Raw genomic sequence first — 18485 nt, forward strand, 5'->3', positions numbered from 1 at the left:
GAGAGGATCTGATCCATGTTCTGGGACTCCACACTCGAAAGGTGTGTGGAAGTACTGCAGCCCTGGACTGGCTAGTTTTATGGCAACCCGACACAAGCTAAACTCATCTGAGGGGAGGAAACCTCGATTAACAAAATGCTTCCGTAATATCCAGCTGTAAAGCATTTTCTTAATTAGTGATCAATGTGGGAGAGCCCAGCCCATTGTGGGTGGTGCCATCCCTGGCCTCTCACTATGAGCCTTCGCCTGCCTGGAATTCAGTATATAGACCAGGTAGGTTTTGAACTCATGGAGATCCATCTGTCTCTCCCCCCCCCCCCCGAGTACTGGGTGTAAATGTGAGCTACCACGCTAGGCCCTAGCTTTTTAAAAAATTAATTTAAAAAACCTTTACTTTTTGATGGTGAAATACACATAAAATAAAGCTAATCATTATGACCCTTTTTAAGTGAGCTGCCAGTGGCACCGTGAAAGACCATGCTGTAGAAGAATCAGCGCCAACATCCGTCTCCAGAAACTCTGTTCTTATTAAACAGCACTCCTTGGCACCCTTGCTCCCAAGACATTTGTCACACATTCTACTTCTGCCTCTAACTATTTGACTATCTGAGTTACCTCCTATAAATAAATCCATACAGCAACTGTCTTTTGTATCTGCCTCTGTTACCATAATGTCTAGGTTCACCTATAATGACCCATAAAGGTTATACATAGCATGGGCTACCATGTGCTATTTCGATATACAAATACACTGTATAACATTCAAATCAGGACAAACATATCTCTTCTCATTCGAGACTCCACTGTGGAACCCTGCCATCCACTGTCCTAAGTAGGGTCAGTATTGCTGTTATGAATCACCATGACCAAAAGAGACTTGGAGAGGAAAGGACTTATTTTCCTCACAGTTCTATAAAACTGTCCGTCTTCAAAAGCAACGAGGGCAGGAGGGAAGGAACCTGTAGGCAGGAGCTGATGGAGAAGCCATGGAGAGGGCTGCTCACACTGGCTTACTCCTCATAATTTGCTCAGCCTACTTTCTTATAGATAGACTTCAGTACCAGCAACCCAGGGATGGCATCACCCACAACGGGCTGGGCCCTCCCGTATTGATCACTAATTAAGAAAGTACTTTACAGCTGGATATTACAGAGGCGCTTTGTTGATTGAGGTTTCCTCCCCTCAGATGACTTTAGCTTGTGTCAGGTTGCCATAAAACTAGGCAGCCCAGTGCTGCTGTACTTCCACACACCTATCGATTACGGGGCCCCAGAACATGAATCAGGTCCTCTCCTTTGCCCAGATGAGGAGCTGAGTCAATTAAACATTTGTACATACTCCTTCCTCCAGGTTCTTACCCTGCTTGAGTCCTGTCCCCACTTCCACTGATGATGAACTGTGATTTGGAATCATAAGCTGAATAAACCCTTTCCTCCCTAACCTGCTTTCGGGTCATAGTGGGTCATTGCAGCAGTAGAACCCCTAAGACAACCCCTCAGCTGTCAGAGGAGCTCCTTGGAGGATCGGGGATCACAGGAGTCCTTGTCGTGGGTACAGGCGTCATTGTTTGTTCCTGTCAGCTAGAGAAACTGTTCCCTGTGCACACTACACTTTGAATGAGAAGTGTGGGGAGTGTGGGTGGGGTTCCTATGCCTAGGCAGAGGTCACGTTCTCAAAGGGCCTCAGAAACCCTCCTGATATCTGTGCCGTTTGGAAACTAGAGGAGCCCATTTCAATATTATAAAACAGAGCAAATAATTGCTGAGTAAAGCAACCAAATAGAATGCAGTGTTGGCGGGTCATGTTGGGTTTTATAGAATAATGTTTCATAGCACTACCAAGAAGTAAATCTGTGCTGAGATGCCATAGTTAGAAGTTAAGACCAAACTAATTCAAAATTAGTAGGGTTGGCGTTGTCATCTAGAGCCGGTGTGTCTTTACACCCTGCAAATCCTTGGGCCCATCTCTAACACAGCCTAGCATAGGTCTCTGTCACTTAGCAGCCAGAGAATGCCAGTCCCTTGGTGTGCAGCCTTGTGCATCAATGTTTATCTCCATTTTTCGGCTGAGTTGAAAGGGAAAGTATAGCTTCTATGAGTTGGTTGTTATACCCCCAATATTCAGGGAGTTTTCGTTTTGTTTTGTTCTGTTTTTAACCTTGGGCTGTTTAACTGTCACACATACCCAGGTGAAAAGCAAAGGTGTGAGGGAGGGTTTCCTTTGGTGACTGTCACCCATGAGAACAGGGTCCCACACGGAAGCATTTAAGTACTTTGTCAATCAACATGACAGTTAACGGGATAAACTGTGTTTTCTTTCAGAAGACAAGATCTCAGGGATAGTCCCTAGGTCCAGGGATATGGACAGAGAAAGTCTAATCTGGGCCTGGAGCGGAAAATCCCTTCCACTCAATGTCATGACTCATTGACTGGACCAGAGAGCCAACGTCCTAGTGTTGCTCAGGTCCTGAGCTGCTGGCATTTGTGATGGTTTTTGCATCTGTCTTCCTGACCAGAAAATGTGAGCAGACAAACGCCTCCTGGGAGGTTTTCTGGTACTTTCCTATTACAACAGGATAAACTTGCTTGGGGGTGCTGAGGAAGACAAATAGGCAGGACAAGAGTGGAGGCAGACTCTCAGCAAGGAAGCAGATCTATTACTTAACCCTTGATTTAGGATTCTCTAAAGTCACCGAAACATGTATAAATTTATTAGATCAAGTTGAGTAATATGGTTGAAATAATAACCGTCTCCTTCCTGAGAGACCAAGAACCTGGCAGTTTCCCTGTGGTTCTGGGGATGGAACCTCAGAGCCCGTGCCTGCTAGGGAAGTGCTCTGCCACTGAGCTAGCTCTCCAGTCTTGTAGTTACTCCTGGGACAGTGATGGGTGTGTTGGCCAGTTTTATGTCAACTCGACACAAGCTGGAGTCATTTGGTAAGTCACTGAGCAAAGTGCCTGCTTAAGATTGGCAGGGATGATGTAGATGGGCCTTGTTTCTGTGTTGCTTTCATTGGTTAATTAATAAAGAAACTGCTTGACCTGATAGGTCAGAACATAGGTGGGTGGAGTAGACAAAACAGAATGCTGGGAAGAAGGCAATGAGGCAGACGCCCTGGCTCTCCTCTCCAAGATGGACGCAGGTTAAGATTCTTCCCGGTAAGCCACGACCTCGTGGTGATATACAGACTATTAGAAATGGGTTAATTAATATGTGAGAGTTAGCTAATAAGGGGCTGAAGACAATGGGCCAGGCAGTGTTTAAATAAATACAGTTTCTGTGTAATTATTTTGGGTAAAGCTAGCCAGGCGGGCAGCAGGAAGTGGCCCGGGTTCCTTTCAACACAAGGAGGGAGGGCTCTGTGGTGCATTTTCTCCATTGGAGATTGAGGGCCATCCTTTGGCTGGTCCTTGGTGATATTAAAAAGCAGGTTGAGGAAGCCAAGAGAGAGCAAGATAATAAGCAGCAGTCCTTCATGGCCTCTGCTCCTGTTCTGGCTTCCTGCCATGAGCTTCCTCAGATTTATAAGTTATAGGAAGAAACAAACCCTTTCCTCCTCAAGCTCCATTTGGTCCTTAGTTATTTGTTTTGTTTTGTTTTGTTTTCATTGCTGGTTCTGTTTGGTTCTGTTCTGGGTCTCTGGACTACACAGTCTCTGCCTCCTGACTCTCATGGGTGGACTCTCTCTCTCTCTCGTGGTATGGGTCTCAAGTTGGACCAGTCATTGTTTGGCCAATCCCATAATTTCTACACCACATTTATCCCCAGCACATCTTGTAAGCAGGACAAATTGTAGGTTGAAGGTTATGTGGCTGGGTGAGTGTCCCAAAGTCTTGCCTGGTTACAGAAGATGGCTGGTTCAGGTTCCATATCCCCCATTGCTGGGAGTCTTATCTAGGGCCACCCTCATAGATTCCTAGGAGTTTCCATTGTACTAGGTTTCTAGCTCGTCCCCAAAACGCTCCCTAACCCCTGGTGTCACCCCAGTACTCTCTCCCTCTGTCCTCCCCACATACACTTGATCCCTCCTGTTCTCACCCCCACTCACCCCAACTACCCCATGATAACTATTCTAGATCCCTTTCCCTGAAGATTCGTCCTCCCCCTTAGTGTCCTCCTTGTTATCTAGCTTCTCCAGGTCTGTGGACTGTAGCATGGTTATCCTTTACTTTACAGATAATAGCCACTTATGAGTTATAACCACATGGTATGATGTATAAGACACACCATGTGTGTCTTTCTGGGTTGGATCACCTCATTCAGGATGACTTTTTTCTACTTCCATCCATTTGTCTGCAAATTTTATGATGCCATCTTTTAAATAATACCTCAATGTGTAAATGTAGCAGATTTTCTTTATCCCTTCTTTGCTCGAGGGATATCTAGGCTGTTTCCAGTTTCTGGCCATTACAAATAAAGTTGCTATGAACATAGCTGAGCAAGTGCCCTTGTGGTATGATTGAGCATCCTTTGGGTATATGCCCAAGCCTGGTATAGCTGGGTCTTGAGGTAGACTGATTCATAATTTTCTAAGGAACCACCACACTGATTTTGTGCAAGTTTGCCTCCCCACCAGCAATGGAAGAAGGTCCCCCATGTTCCACATCCTCCCCAGCATTTCTCACTTGTGCTTTCATCTTAGTCATTCTGACAGGTGTAAGGTCGAATCTGAGTCATTTTGATTTGCATTTCTCTGATGGCTAAGGATGTTGAACATTTCTGTATTTTTCAGCCATTTGAGACTCCTCTGCTCAGAATGTTCTCTTTAGATTGGTACTCTGAAGCACTAATCTAATAAATCTTTATCAATAACAATCAAGAGTCAGATATTGGAGTAAAATCTAAAATACAGGAGAACTACTACATTTGTATCTAGTAGTGCTCCTAGATACAAATGATAAATGGGCTGAGAATGAAATCAGGGAAACAACATTCTTAACAATAGCCACAAATAAAATAAAATATCTTTGTGTCACTCTAACCAAGCAAGTGAAAGACCTGTATGACAAGAACTTCAAGTCTTTGAAGAAAAAAACAATTGAAAAAGATATCAGAAGATAGAAAGCTCTTTCATCTCTAATTGATCAGTAGAATTAGCATAGTAAAAGTGGCTGCTTACCAAATCCACTAAAATCAGGAACAAGAAAAGGCTGTCTACTTTCTCCAAATCTCTTCAACATAGTTCTTAAAGTTTTAGGAATAGCAATAAGACAACATAAGGAGATCAAGGGGATTCAAATTGGAAAGTAAGAAGTCAAATTTTCATTATTTGCAGATGATACATAATAGTTTATGTAAGATGATAGTTTATATAAGTGACGCCCAAAACTCTACCAGAGAACTCCTACAGCTGATAAATACCTCCAGTGATGTTGCAGGATGCAATCAGTAACCCTCATATATATAAATGACAAAGAAGCTGAGAGAGAAATCAGAGAAACATCACTTTTCACAAAAGCCACAAATAACATAAACTATCTTGGGGTAACACTAACCAAAGAAGAGAAAGACCTATTTGACAAGAACTTTAAGTCTTTAAAGAAATAAATTGAAGAAGATATCAGAAAATGGAAAGATCTTCTATGCTCTTGGATAGGAGGATCAACAAAGTAAAAATGCAGTCCTACCAAAGGCAATCTATAGATTCAATGCAATCCCCATCAAAATCCCAACACAATTCTTCACAGACCTTGAAAGAACAATAATCAACTTCACATGGAAAAACAGAAAACCCAGGACAGCCAAAACAATCCTGTACAATAAGGAAACCTCCAGAGATATCACCATCCCTGACTTCAAGCTGTATTACAGAGTTACAGTAATGAAAACAGCTTGGTATTGGCATAAAAACAGACAGGAAGACCAAAGGAATTGAATCAAAGACCTGGATATTAATCCACACACTTATGAACACCCGATTTTTGACAAAGAAGCTAAAATTATACAATAAAAAAGAAAGTATCTTCAACAAATGGTACTGGCATAACTGGATATCAACATGTAGAAGAATGAAAATAGATCCATATCTATCGGCATGCACAAAACTCAAGTCCAAATGGATTAAAGACCTCAATATAAATCCGATCACACTGAACCTGATAGAAGAGAAAGTGGGAAGTAGTCATCAATGCATGGGCACATGTAACATGAAGGCTTGCTTGTTGGGGTTTCTGTCCCGCCCAGTACCCCACAGCTGGCAAGTCACAAAGAAAATCATACACAGGACTCCATAAGATTATAAATTGATTGGCCCTTTAGGTCAGGCTACTTATTAGCTCTTATAACTTATGTTACCCCATTATCCTTATCTACATTAGCCACATGGCTCTGTACCTTTCTCAGCTGGGCAAGTTACATGCTGCCTCTTCGGTGGTCTGCGCAGGAATGGCGGAGGGAGCTTCCTGCTTCTCAGAATACTCCCAGTCTCTTTGCTCCACCTCTACGTCCTGTCTGGTTGACCCACCTATACTTCCTGCCTGGTCAATCAGCATTTTAATAAAATACAGGATTGACAGAATACAGATAATTCTCCCGCACCAGGCACAGAAGACCACTTCCTAGATATTACCCCAGTAGCATACACACTGAGAACAATAAATAAATGGGACCTCCTGAAACTGAGAAGCTTCTGTAAAGCAAAGAACACAGTCAATAAGACAAAAAGGCAACCTACTAAATAGAAGAAGATCTTCACCAACCCCACATCAGACAAAGAACTGATCTCCAAAATATATAAAGAATTCAAGAAATTAGGCATTAAAATTCTAAATAACCCAATTAAAAAACAGGGTACTGAACTAAACAGAGAATTCTCAACAGAAGAATCTCAAATGGTCAAAAAATACTTAAGGAAATGTTCAACATCCTTAGCCATCAGGGAAATACAAATCAAAACAATTCTGAGATACGATCTTACACCTGTCAGAATGGCTAAGTTTAAAAACACCAATAATAGCTTATGCTGGAGAGGATGTGAAATAAGGGGAAACACTTATCTATTGCTGGTGGGAATGCAAACTTGTACAACCACTTTGGAAATCAGTATGGCAGTTTCTCAGAAAATTGGAAATCAACCTACCTCAGGATCCAGCAATACCACTCTTGGGCATATACCCAAAAGATGCTCAACCATACTACAAAGGCATTTGTTCAACTATGCTCATAGCAGAATTATTTATAATAGCCAAAACCTGGAAACAACCTAGATGCCCCTCAACCAAAAAATGGATAAAGAAAATGTAAAATAGCACATTTACACATTAGAGTTCTACTCAGTGGGGGAAAAAAAAACAATGACATCTTGAATTTTGATGCAAATGGTGGAATTAGAAAACATTATTCTGAGTGAGATAACACAGACCCAAAAAGATGAATATGGTATCTACTCACTATAAGTGGATACTAGCTATAAACAAAGGACATTGAGCCTATAGTTCATGATCCTAGAGAAGCTAAGTAATAAGGTGAACCCAAAGAAAAACATCTATAGATCCACCTGGAAATTGGAAACAGGCAAAAGCACCTGATAAAATTGGGAGCATGGGTGGGGGAGAAGGGAGGGTAGAAGGGGAAGAGAGTTAGGAGAGCTTGAGGGAATAGGATGGTTGAGATGGAGGAAGGGCAGAGAGGGAGCTATCTTGATTGAGGGAGCTATCTTGATTGAGGGAGCCATTATAGAGTTAGCAGAAACCTGGCTCTGGATAAATTCCCAGGAATCCACAAGGATGACCCCTACCTAGGACCCTGGGCAATAGAGGAGAGGGGGCCCAATCTTGACTTGCCCTGTAGTCAGACTTATGATATCCTAAATATCACCATAGAGCCTTCATCCAGCAGCTGATGGAAACAGAGGCAGAGATTCACATCTAAGCACTGGACTGAGCTCCCAAAATCCAGTTAAAGAGTGGAAGGAGTGAGAATATGAGCAGAGAGGTCAAGACCGTGAAGGGTTCACCCACTGAAACAGTTTGCCTGAGCTAATGGGAGCTCACAAACTCCAGCCGGACTGAGAAGGAACCAGCATAGGACCAAACTAGTCCCTCTGAGTGTGGTTGATGGTTGAATTGCTGGGGTGGACTGAGGGGCCACTGGCAGTGGTGTCAGGGTTTATCCCTACTGCATGTACTGGCTTTTGGGGACCCTATTCTCTTTGGATGTATACCTTGCTCAGCCTGGATGTAGTGGGGAGGGCCTTGTACCTTTCACAAAGCAGTGTGCCCTCTCTAAGGACTGGATGGGAATGGGGTGGGAAGGTGTGTGGAGGGAGTGAGAGGAGGGGAGGGAGTGAGAGGAGGAGAGGGAGTGGGCACTTGGATTGGTATTTTTTTAAAAGTCTGATAAATTAAAAAAAAAATGGCCCCTAACCTAAAGCAATCTACAGATCCAACACAATTCTTTACAGATGATGAAAGAACAATACTCAACTTTATATGAAAAAACAAAAAGCCTGGGAGAGCTAAAACAATCCTGTACAATAAAAGAACTTGTGGGAGTATCCCCAACCCTGATTTCAAGCTCTACTACCTAGCTAGAGGAATAAAAAACTGCATAGTATTGGCATAAAAACAGACAGGTTGGTCAATGGAATTGGATCAAGAACCCAGAAATAAATCCACACACCTATGGACACTGATTTTTAATAAAGAAGTCAAAATTATTTAATGGAAAAAAGAAAGCATCTTAACCAAATGGGCTGCTCTAATGACGCTGGCAAGGTCTAACTGGATGTCAGCATGTAAAAGGCCTCAACATAAAACCAGATATACTGAACCTGATAGAAGGAGAAAGTGGGAAATGACCTTGAATGCATTGACACAGAACAAACTGAACAGAACCAGTCGAACAGGCACTAAGACCAACAATTCATAAACAGGATCCCATGGAACTGAAAAGTTTCTGTAAGGCAAAGACCACTGTTCACAGATAAAACAGAGTGGGAAAAGATTTTCACCAAGTCCACATCTGACAGAGGGCTAAATTCCAAGCTATATAAAGAACTCAAGAAACTAGACATCAACAAACCAGCTAATTCGATTTTAAAACTGGGTACTGCTGTGTGATATTTTGATTGTGTTCTGAATAAATAAAGCTTGCTTGGAGTCAGAGAGTGGAGCTAGCCACTAGTTGACCATAGAGGTTTGGAGGACTATATAGAGAGGGACAGGAAGTGGTAAGGCAGGGCTGAGATGGGCTCTTGACCCTTTTGGATGGAGAAACAGGAGAGGCAGGAGGTCACTGGTGACTGACCTGAAGAGATATGACTACTAAGGCACAGATTTATAATGATGATTGTAGCATGATTAGTAAAAACCCAGAGACAGACATTGGGGTTCAACCTGAAGGTCAGAAAAGCAAAACAGCAAGCCACTGGCTCTTACCTGTAACTCAGTCCAAAATGGTGATCCTGCCTGCAGGAACCTCTGGGTTTTATTAAATGTGCTACAGTTGGCATTATAACTGAGACAGATCGAGTCTGCATAGCTATAAATATCAACTCTCTTTGTCTTCAAACTTTTTCTCGCCCTGAGTTAGATAAACAGGTCTCTGCTGCACCAGTCTGCAGAGACCGGAGCAGATTGCTCCTGTCCCATCATTCTTAAAATGCACACTTGGTCCTCTGTGACGGGACATGAGTCAAACTTGGAAAAGGAAACAAATCATTTGACAAAACCAAGTGACCATCTAAGCAGTGCCAAAGATAAATTGGTTACAAATCCTTCCGGTATTTTGCTACGTGTTTTTCCTACTGCATTTGGGACTGTCAGAAAAGACTGGTTTGCTTTTGTAAAACAAGGGCTGACGAAGAAACTTAGTTGCTAGAGTACTTGCCTGGAATAGCCAAAGTCCTGAGTCGGATGCTCAGGACCATATAAACTGGACGCAGCAGCGTATGCCTGTAGTCCCAACACTAGAGGGGTAAAGGAAATTCAGAAGTTCAAGGTAGCTACAGAGGGAGGGAGTTTGAGGCCAGCCTGGACCTCAGATAAGACTAAAACTAAAATTAAATTAAAATCAAGGGTCTAGACTAAGGATGAGGATCAGCAAAGAGTTGAATGACGGAGCCAAGAATATTACAACTGGAGAAGACAGAACTGTTTTGATATGTCATCTCTTCTAGGAAGAACCACCCTGAATATTTTATAGTTGTCATTAGTCATCAATTGTTCCAAAGCAAAGCCAGCATTCCTGAACAAACAGTTTTGTTTTTTTTTTTTTAAAGAAACAGTGTCCAGTTGAAGATGGGCAAATGTTACAGCCAGGGAATGCCTTTGCTGACATACAGGGTGGGGTGACTGCCTGATGCTGTTTGGCTGGAGTAGGGTAACTATTGTTGACAAGTTAGCTGTCTTGCTAGACTGTTGCCTTCCGGGTCTTTGACCAGACTCAGACTTTCTACAGAGGGTTAGCAAAGACACACAATAGTCTTTGTCCATTGGTGTAGCGTGCTGGTTTCTCCAACAGTGCGTCCACCATGGGAGGCAAAAAGAAAACTGGGGGAGGGGGAGGAGGGGAAAGAAACAGCTCCATTACTACTGTGCTTGTCTTGCAAACATAAGGACCTGACTTCAATCCTTAGAATTTGTGTAAACACCAGGCATAGTGGTAAGGGCTTACAACCCCAGCCCTAAGGAAGTAGAGACAGGCAGGCCCCTGGGGTTCACTCTACTGAGCCTAAGTGAGCCCCAGACCAGGGAGATTCTGTCTCAAAGGACAAGGAGTGTGGTACCTAAGAAACAACAGTCAAGGTTGGCCTCTTGTCTCCAAAAGTACATACATGTGTGCTCACACACACACATGCAGCTCCACACACCTCATGAAGTAAGGGCGGGAGGGAGGGAGGGAGGGGGGGGGGGGAGGGAGGGAGGGAGGGAGGGAGGGAGGGAGGGAGGGAGGGAGGGAAGGAAGGAAGGAAGGAAGGAAGGAAGGAAGGAAGGAAGGAAGGAAGGAAGGAAGGAGAGAGGGAGTAAGAGTGGGAGGAAGGAAAAGAGAAAAGCCAGGAGACCCACTGTCAGGTCATTTCCTGGGCTGTTTACTCCCTCTTCCTCTGCACACTTTCAGAGTCTTCTTAGATTTAACTATGATGTTCAGGCTTTTAAGATGTACTTAACAACAGGAATAGGAAGAATTCTATCTACTCCCTTAGGCCCTACCCCTTTTCTGTAATGATAAGTAGGAAGCCCATCAGGATTGAGAAGCAAAGTTTATCTTCCATTTCTCTCGGCTAAACATCCAGAAGTAGAATGTCTAGTTTGAATGGCAAGGGCGTATTTAATTTGATAAGAAACAAGTCAGTCCAGTTTGAATGCAAATGTCTTCCACAGGCTCCCGTGTTCCAACACTCACCCCTGGCTGGTGGAGATGTTTGTGGGACTGCAGGACCTTCAGGAGCTGAAGTCTGTGAGTCTTGAAGGTGACATTTCTTCCGGTTACAGCCCCAGGTCCCTCGGTGCTGCTTTCGACCTAACAAACTGTTTACTCTGCTTCCTCCACCATGAAGGTTTTACATCCTACAAGCCATGAGCCAAATAAACCCCTCCTCCCTTAAGTCACTTTGGTCAGGCCTTAGCCACAGCAGTGGGAAGGTCTTACACACTGACAACACCTCAAGAGACTGCCAGATTTTGCATTTCCAGGAAGGGCGCATGGGGAATTCTGATGACTCCATACCCTTAGGCATTACAGTTCCCATCCCAGAGCTGGCACAGTTCCCTCTGAGCCCAAGTCAAGTTATAACCAGCTGGGAGCTTACAAGGTTTAATTCAGGGATTAAACCTTGAATCCAAGGCCAGGTCAGGACAGCTGCACCACCTGACTCTGAAATTCTGGAGTTCGAATCCCACACATACTTCTCAAGCCTACCCTTACCTCTTTGTGTTTTTTAAAACACCAGTCCCCCATAGTCATCCTTTAACACTGATGCATCTGAGCAACCCTAAATGCACTCGGGCAGGTTGTGTTTACAAAATACACAGAGATATGAAACAGATAATTAAAGAACAGTCATGAATTTGAGAGGGAATGTGGCAGACACGGGAGGAGTTGTGGGGCCAAGGAAAGGGTGGACGTGATATACCTACTGTACTCATACATGACCAAGGGCTACTGGATACCCTATCAGGGGCTCATCCCTAAAGAAGATTGATGCTCATCATCTAGGGTGGGCTCTTGTGAGATGTTCCTCCATCCACATCAGAATGTCAGTTGGTAGCATCATTGTGTAGGTCTCGTTTAGATGGCCATGTTGTTGAGATTTCATGGGTGCAGCTCCCTGCCATATATAGAAGACACTATCTTACAGGGAACACGCTGGTCACTCTCTGGCTCTTACAACCTTTCTGCCCCCTCTTCCATGATGCTCTCTGAGTCTTAGATGTAGGGGTGGGGCTACAGATGTATCCTCTGGGACTGGGCACTCCGCAGTAAGTTGTCTTTACATTTTGACCATTTATGGGTTTCTGTGAAAGTCTCCACCTGGCTTAAAAAAAATAAAAGCCTTGTTGGTGAGGGATAGAGCTACACTTTTCTGTGGATGTAAGGATAAGTGTTTGGAACGAAGTGAGAAATTAAACAGTTAGGATAATAGCAATGGTAGGTTCTTCCCTGGGGTCATGGCCTCACTAGCCATGGATAGTTGACTAGGTTTACAGTACCAGGCATAGACTTCCTCCTGAACAGAGGAGGCTTTAAGTCTAATTAGACAACTGCTAGTTGCCTTCAATGTATAAGTGGCACCATTGCACTCTTAGGAACTTCTTGCCTTGCTGGCCATTGTTATAGTTCATAGGTTTTACACCTGGATAATTTTAATTGTTTTTTTGTTTTTGTTTTTGTTTTTTTGCCCCTTGGAAGTTTGCATAGCATCTTCAAGTACCATGCAGGGTATTCCTCAGGATGGGGTTAGCCTTAGGAAGGCACTAGTCTCAGGACGGGGCTAGCCTCACATTTTGTCACCATGAAAGATCCTTCCATAAGGAAGAACTAACAGTGCAAGGTATTCTTTTGAAAAATTCTTTGAAAACATTCTTGGGGCTGGAGAGATGGCTCAGCAGTTAAAAGCACTTGCTCTTGCAAAAGATCCAACTTAACTGCCCAGAATCCACATGACAACTCATAACTGTCTGTGGCTCTAGTCCTAGGGGATCTGACACCCTCTTCTGACTTCTGAAGGCACCAGACATGTACCTGGTACATGTGCACACATGCAGGCAAACACAGACATGCATATAAAATAATGAAATAAATAAACCTACTTCTAAGAAAGTATTTAAAGATTTAAAAATTCTTTGTGTGTGTGTGTGTGTGGGTATGTGTGTCTGTGTGTAGGTATGTACCTGTGAGGGCAGGTGCCCACAGAAGCCAGCAGATGATGTTGAATCTCATGGATCTGTTGAGTTGGGAACTATTGACATGGGGCCTAGGAAATGAACTCACGAACTTGGTATATGTTTTAATCACTGAACCAACTCTACAACTCTGGTTGCTGGGTGCTCTTGAGAAGCTCAACCTGAAAGAAATGTAACAGTCAGTCTCAGGAAAGTAGGAACAGTGGACCAGCCAGATGTCACAAGCCTGGGGAAACAGCCAAGATGGTACAGTCATTTTAACCCCATGAGACTTGGGAGCCTGTCAGTTACAGACTTTCAAAAATGATGGAGGAGGATCATCTGTCTATGTGTTACTTTCATTGGTTAATAAAGAGACTGCCTTGGCCTTTTTGATAGGCCAGCCCTTAGGTGAGTGGAGTAGACAGAACAGAATTGTGGGAGAAAGAAAGCAGAGGCAGGCAGACGTCATGGCTCTCCTCTCTGAGATGGAGGTGGGTTAGAATCTTCCCAGTAAGCCACAACCTCGTGGTGATATACAGATTGTTAGAAATGGTGATATATAATTAATTAATATGTGAGAGTTAGCTAATAAGGAGCTGAAGACAATAGGCCAGGCAGTGTTTAAATGAATATAGTTTCCGTGTAATTATTTCAGGAAAAGCTAGCTGGGCAGGCGGTCATGCCCGACCTCGACCAGCAAGGACTGAGGCAACACCAAGAGTCTTCCAGCAAGGGGCTTTATTGCAGGATCTCCGTTACAAAGTAACATCTTCTTCCCCAGTCCTCCTTGTGAGCAGCTTATAAGCCTCTGTTCTCCACTGATTGTTAGCCACCTGGGCATAGCTCATAGGCTCCCAGGCAACTGCCGACACTCATCAGAGTATGACGCAGAGTCATTCCACAGAGGAGCTGTGGTCCGATGCCAAACAAGGAGTTGCCCACTCCAAGGTGGCCGTTAGAGAGGCCAAGAGTCAGCGCCATTTTTAAGGCGCAGTCGGGAGCCATGTGGGGGAGGCGAGCAGCGCCCCACAACCTGCCACTTCCTTTTACACAAAAATGTAGTATGGGTGTCTTATGGGGACTGTGAGGACGGGACACAGCAGCTTTGTGGTTTTATTTGGTTTGGTTTCCTATTACAAAAGAGAAAAAAATGTTTTATACTTAACAATTACTCCTCAACTCAGTTAATCAATTCAATCTGAATGAATTAAAGAGCTTTTAGTCAGCGCCTGTCTGTGTACAGTAATATTTACTCAGGAATTAAAAACCTTAAATGGAAAATGTCCCAACCCAATCACACTGGCTGGTACTTTTCCACTATCTACCTGTTGTTCCTACGTGAGACTGCTTACTAGGAGTCCTGATCAGTTGATAAGTCCTTAGCTGGGCCCAACCCCTTTGGAAATCTGTCAGGACAGTGCCACAGGAGGCCTGGCGTAGCAAACGGCATGTGTTCTGCTCCTGTCTGGGTTTTAGTTTCCTGATGGTTTGGGGGTTTTGTTTTGGTTTTGTTTGGTTTTTTGAGACAGGGTTTCTCTGTGTGTAGCCCTGGCTGTCCTAGCACTCACTTTGTAGACCAGGCTGGCCTCAAACTCACAAAGCTCCACCTGCCTCTGCCCCCTGAGTGCTGAGATCAAAGGCCTGTGCAACCACTGCCACCTTTAGTATCCTGAAGTTCAAATTCAAAGTATTTCCAAACTTAGACCTCAGACTCTCTGATCTGCTCCCAGGTCTGCACAATACGTTAAGATCAGCAAAGGGCATGAAAAATGAAGGGTGGGCACGGGGGCAGGGCCTAAGTGGTTGAGTGCTTACTGCCCTATATGGAACTCCAGGGATCCGATGCCCTGTTCTGGCCCTTACAGGTACCAGGCTGGCATGTGCTCCACAGACACACATGTAAGCCAAAATGCAGTCTGCGACGACAAAAGATTCCTCCCAGGGACAACATTTGGGTCATCTAGAATCATTGCCAAAATGCTGTGGAATATATACACGTGCAAGAACAGACACTCACCTGGGGACTGTCCCGAAAGTGAATCCAGAGCTGAATCACGAGATATCTATCACTTGTGACCCATCGCTTGCTCAGACTCAGCACCCTTTGGGGCTGGGTATGACGAAGCAGACAGACCACCACTGAGCCTCTCCCTCCACACTCTATGCCTGCATCCGAGTGCAGGTGACCGGAGTATGCGGTTGTGATTGGATCTCACGCCGGTGATTTTGTTAGTTTCCATGGCTATTGTGTGTGATTTTTTTACACATGCAGCGAAGGACTCTAATTGCATTGGTCAAAACGGAAAGTAGTCTAAGTGAGCACCCCAGGCTCAGATAAATGTAGCATGAGGGGTCTGCTTGTTGGGGTTGCTGTCCCGCCCAGTACCCCACAACCAGCAAGTCCCAAGGAAAATCACACACAGGACTCCATAAGTTTATAAAGCTGATCGGCCCATTAGGTCAGGCTACTTATTAGCTCTTATAACTTATGTTACCCCATTATCCTTATCTACGTTAGCACATGGCTCAGTACCTTTTCCAGCAGGGCAGCTTGCATCTTTCCTCTCCGGTGATCTGGGCAGGAATGCCAAAGGGAGCTTCCTGCCTTCCAGAATACTCCCAGTCTCTTTGCTCCACCTCTACTTCCTGTCCGGCTTTCCCGCCTATACTGCCTGCCTGGCCAATCAGCGTTTTATTAAAATATGATTGACAGAATACAGACAATTCTCCCACACCAGATAAACTCTCTAGGAATCCAGGAGGCTCCTAAAAGGAGTTTGAGTCCTCTTGCTGGCCTTCAAGAAGCAAATAGTTTATGAGTGGCTGCGGAGTGGGACTCCAGGCAAGGTTGAGGGTGGCTGTAGATGCTGAGAGTGTCAGTCTTACTGTCAATTGAACTGTGCCTTCACTGTATTGAACTGTACTGAGACTAGTACAATTAGAAGCTAATACCAATAGTAATAAGCTCAACGTGTTCTTTCCTTTCAAAAATATTTATTAATTACTCTTTTTATGTGTATGTGTGCACCTGCATGAGTCTGTGTGCCCACCTGAAGGAGCCTTCAGAAGCCAGAAAGGGGACCGAGATCCCTGGGAACTGCAGTTAGAGGTGTTTGTAGGCTGCCATGTGGGTGCTGGGAACTGAACCCAGGTCCTTTGGAAGCACTGAGCCACGTAGCATTGTGGCACCTGCACCACTTGGAACTGTGATCCGGGAAGGGTCTGGGGAGTAAAGAGCGCCCAGAGACACGGGTCCCTCTTGGAGCAAGAATGCCAATTTTGTTGTGGTCCAGGGCAGCTTGTACAGTGCTCTCCTTGGTTAGTGGCCACGCCCTAGCTCTCAGGATTTTCTACTGCAAGCCTATCAGAAACCACTTCCTTGTTCTCAGGAGCTTATGAGGGTTTAGTGCTCAGAGCAGCTGCAGGCATAAGAAAGCAAGTTGTTTACTCTGGCAGGCAAGAGGTCATAGAAAGTTCAGGGTCTGAGGGTCTGCAGCCCCTAACAGCTCCCCCTTTCCTATCTAATTAGACCCGGCCTGTCTTAGGTTGCAGAAGTGCAAATTCACATCTTACCTGTCATTAAGAACACTTGCCTCAGCACGCAAGGCCTCTGTCTTAGGTTGACTGTGACAGGCTCCTGCCTGTCTTACCCATCTCTGGCTCACTGGTCTTCCCGTAGCATATTGACTCATACTGCATTCGGAGGAAGTTTATTTGGGCAAGCATCAATTGTTTAGTAACAATATTACATCGCTGTTGCTGCTGCCTATTGTAGAGGCAGAACAATAAAAACCCTCCAGCTACAAGAGTTCCTAGGGCAACAATCCCAGACCAGCTTTTCAGCAAGCCTAGGCCATAAAGAATGCCCTTAGAGAATCTATGGAAGTGGGAGGAACACAAGTCAACTGGCTGACCCTCAGGTTCTTGACTGGCCTGGGCGGGGCACAAATATGATGGAAGGAAGGGGAGCAACTAGCCATATGTAAATCCCATAAGAAATCTAACTGCTCTTGTAAAAGGGCTGTCTCTAAGCGAATTTTGGGTCTCTAAGGCAGTGGCAACCTGTCCAGCTAGGGAATCATCAGTGCTAGCCACAGCCACCGTCTGGCTGATGGCAATTCCAGCTGCCATGGTGGAAGCCGCAGTGGTGACAATAGCGGCCACTACAGCCACGGTGATACCAAAGTCTTGGCGGGGATGGCTCAGCACCAGCTGATTCACTGGGATCGGCACCAAGCTTGGAACCGGGACTACAGGGGCAGTCAGCCTGTTTGCCCAACAGCTGCTTTAATGACGTGAAACTTGAGAGCAGTTAAGGGTAGAATCATTCAAGGTATGGTCAGTTAAAAGAAAGAAAATTGGCCCTGACGTACAAACAGCTGCATGAAAAGTCTTATTTTGGCTCTGGTTTAACTGCAAGATATCTTCAAAGATATTTGTGGCATTCCATTTTGCTGTGCCATGAAACAAGGTAGAATCCTGCACAGCCAAGGGTCCAGAAGTCAGACAGGCATGAGGTCCACAGAGGTACCATCCCGTGAAGGTAGGCACTATACCATATTGGGCTGGATTCCAGAAATGAAACTCCTGAGAATCCTTGCTAGCATTCTTGTAAAGTGGTCGCGGACCCCACCACCATAATGAATTATTCAAAATATAGGGAGTATTGGTAATGTGCTCTAGCCATAATGTGGGTACCACAAACTTATAATCTGTAGGACCGGGCCAACATTTAGTGGTTGGAGCCACACAAGAGGTGGCCTTGTGGGTATCCTTTAATGGCATCCATACATTACAAAGACCAATAGCAGAAGCATTGGTGGAATTAAGGGCAAAATCAGCTATAGAGGCATTGCTAATAACAACACAAGGAGAAGGAGAATTCAGCAGAGAAAAATTTCTTGTTTTCTGAAAACATAGACTGCCAGATAAGTTCCACATACCAGTAACATTATTGCATTCTCAATTAATGGGAATGACTGGCTGTCCCGTGGCCCAATCAGTGGAAAGGAAGTACAGCCATAAGGTACTGCCCAGGCCCACCTGCATCAGCACTGGTGGATTCCTGACCCGGGCCCATCGTACCTGTTGGCCATGGCTGATAGTCAGGAGAACCGCCCATAGAACGCACATGCTGTTTAGGAATCCAAATGGGCTTAT

The 18485-nt window shown here is 44.6% G+C and overlaps 1 long non-coding RNA gene across 2 annotated transcripts in view; it reads right to left on the minus strand.

Annotated features, from left to right (window-relative positions):
* The window catches only part of LOC146890608 (uncharacterized), a 41603-nt gene extending 25678 nt beyond the window's left edge, over positions 1-15925 (minus strand). Inside the window, exon 1 of one of the 2 annotated variants that reach the window (XR_015736182.1) lies at positions 15859-15925. This is a non-coding gene — a long non-coding RNA (uncharacterized LOC146890608). Of the gene's footprint in view, positions 1-11343; positions 12393-15858 lie in introns of those variants that run through there. The other variant, XR_014998507.2, reaches the window with a different exon arrangement.
* Between the last annotated feature and the right edge of the window lie 2560 nt (positions 15926-18485).

This window comes from Myodes glareolus, chromosome 23, assembly GCF_982192425.1.
Source record: "Myodes glareolus chromosome 23, mMyoGla1.1, whole genome shotgun sequence".
NCBI lineage: Eukaryota > Metazoa > Chordata > Mammalia > Rodentia > Cricetidae > Myodes > Myodes glareolus.